The sequence below is a fragment of the Lactuca saligna genome, chromosome 4, assembly GCF_052625555.1.
Source record: "Lactuca saligna cultivar CGN05327 chromosome 4, ASM5262555v1, whole genome shotgun sequence".
In the NCBI taxonomy this organism is placed as follows: Eukaryota; Viridiplantae; Streptophyta; class Magnoliopsida; order Asterales; family Asteraceae; genus Lactuca; species Lactuca saligna.
The window spans coordinates 329,608,719-329,611,494 of record NC_136420.1 but is presented as its reverse complement, the minus strand read 5'-3'; the positions used below and the strand labels follow the sequence as shown (position 1 = coordinate 329,611,494).

The 2,776-nt window shown below is 36.8% G+C and overlaps 1 non-coding gene across 1 annotated transcript; it reads right to left on the bottom strand.

The window, feature by feature from the left end:
• Positions 1 to 300: 300 nt before the first annotated feature.
• LOC145044463 (small nucleolar RNA R71) lies at positions 301 to 407 on the bottom strand. Its single transcript, XR_013681413.1, has one exon. It is a non-coding gene; the product is annotated as a small nucleolar RNA R71 (small nucleolar RNA).
• Positions 408 to 2,776: the final 2,369 nt, after the last annotated feature.

Below are 2,776 nucleotides of genomic sequence, written 5' to 3'. Positions count from 1 at the left end.
TCTAGCCAAATCATCCTCCAACTAGTCCAGATCAAGCATTTGGGGCGATTAGGGTTCACTATGCCAAGCACCACCCACTACCACCTCATGTAGTCGTGGTCAGTGGCAGCTCACGGCAGCGGCCACCACCTCACGGTGTTCCAAATGTTAATAGAGATGTGGTTTTACTAAGGATGCTTCTAGTAATGCTTACAGGAGATGCAAAATTTTGGTTGAAGTCACTCGCACCTAGAGTTATTTGAACATGGAACAATCTTAAGGGGAGTTTATTGAACAGTTTAGTCATCCTTCAAGATATCCAAAATTAAAAAGAAGATAGCCAACTTCTAACAATAATTAGGTGAATCCTTATTTGAAGTTTGGGAAAGGTACAAAGGTCTTTTGAGAAATTGTCCTCGACATGACTTAAATATACAACAATAGATGTCCATATTTTATGATGGGGTGAACGTTACAACTAGGAAACTATTTGATTCTCAAGGGACAATGACCAAGAAGAATCCGGCCACAATTAAAGAGTTAATTGAAGAGTTCATAAAACACTCCATAGAATACCATAATCCACAATAAGATGATACAAGTGGACATGGAAATGGAGGAAACTAGAAATTAGGTACAATAATGGATAACTAGATAACATTGATTTTAGAATGAAAAAAACGGATCACTCTATTCATGTCATACGAGTTGGATGTGACAATTGCAATAGGCCCTGTTTGACCAAAGATTATGATCTATATGAGAATGGGAATCGAAAAGGCTAATTATGTTACTCAAGCGAGGACAAATATGATGAGGATTAGAGAATACAGAAGAAGGAGTGGTTGCCTTACAAGGAATACAATAATCAAAAGGACAAGTTGTACATGCAAATTAGTCGAGGCTTGTAACAAAAAAGAACAACTACCACCCGAGAAGAAGATGAATTTTGAGTCAATGCTAAATAGGTTTATGGAAGCCTCTGAAAAAAAAAAGACATGATGCCACTGATTTTATCATGAGAAATCATTTGGATTCCATTAAGTGCATTGATAATCAACTTGGGCAATTATCAACACTTGTTAACAATAGGTTACGTCCTAAAAATCCAAACCCAAAACCACAACCTCGTGTTATGGCAATATACTCTAAAAAATAGGTTCATTCTGAGACATTAGTGATCCATTAGCAACTACTATACAACCCAATACACAACTAGAAAAAGAGAAGATCAAAGAAAAATCAAAATTGAGGTATGCTCAGTTCCCACATCATGGCGACCTGCTACGCCATGGCCACTGAAGGGTAAAAATTCTTCTCCTTCAAAACCATCCCAACATCCTCTGCCATATCCATCTCGAGCCTTCAAGAACCCTCTGGAGCTGGTACAGAAGAAATTCATGGAATAAGTATTATCCCTTTCTATCAATTCTTCATTACTAAAATCCATTGATAAGCTTCCTAAATTTGCTAAGGACGTGATGACCAATGAAAGAGAATTGGAAAAAGCATCTACTGTTGTGGTAAAGGAGTTATGTTCAGGTGAAATCATTGATGGGTTGATAATTAAGATGAGAAATTCGGGCTGATTGACTTTTCCTTGTGAGTTTGGCAATTTTGCTTCAATAAATGCTTTAGCTGATTCGGGGGCTAGCATCAATCTCATTTCATATTCTTTTTTTACAAAAATCTCGATCTACCAAAACTACAAAATACAAGTATGACACATCGAATGGCAGATCACACAATCACTCATCTATGTGGGATTGTCAAAGATTAATTGGTGAAGGTAGGAAATTTTATTTTTCCTGTTGACTTGGTGGTTCTATACATGAAAGAAGATGAAGACATTCCCATAATCTTGGGAAGACCATTCTTAAGCACCATAAGAGCCATCGTTGACATCTACAATTCTAAGCTCACACTTCCTGTAGACGAAGAAGAAATCACCTTTGAGATGAACAAAGAAGTGAATCATGAAGAACATTTAGTTGAGATGTTATAGGTAAATGGTATGCAAGGTAATAGAATAAAAGAAGGTCCAAACGAGTTAGATGAGATAGAGAAGTTGATGGAGGAAGAGTTGAAAGATTGGGAGAAGCCTCGCGTTGAAGAAGTTAAGTGTTCCAATTCAAGGCTTCAATTCCTATGACATTTGAAGTCTTTGCGTTCACTACACCCAAGGCTTAAGTGGAAGAAGAAAGTGACAAAGAAGAAGTTGATTTGGGTGACAATGGGGAGATAAATGATGAGGAAACGGATGAGGAAATAGAGGATCCAATAATTGTCAAGATGAGGGTAGAAAAAGAGGAGAATAATGAGAAGAAGAAAACAAAGATGAAAGGGAAAAGAAAAGGATTAAAACAAAAACACGAAGAAAGCACCGATCAAAAGAAGAAAAAAACTCAAAGAAGGCGTACATATGAAGGGTAAGCTTACAAGAAAATATGGAGAGAGCAAAAGAAGATCCCCCTCCCAACCGCAACAACATAGAGCGGGAAGGACTCCAACTCACGACTCCACAAAAAGAAGCGCTTATCGGGAGGCAAATTGATGTTTTAAGAGTTTTCATTTTATTTGGATTTCTTTGTAGTGTTTGTTTTAGTTTGTGTTTCTCTAGTCTTTTGATCTTATTTTGTAGTTTTAAAAGAAAGTGAAGCAGTAAAGGAGCTTAATTAGAAAAAGTCGTGAGATCTTGGAAGATTACAATTAAATACCATATTCTTGAATAAGTGCGGGGTTCCTACTAGATGAAGAGAATATTTTTGAAGAATTTTATAGAAAGAAAAGGTCGAGA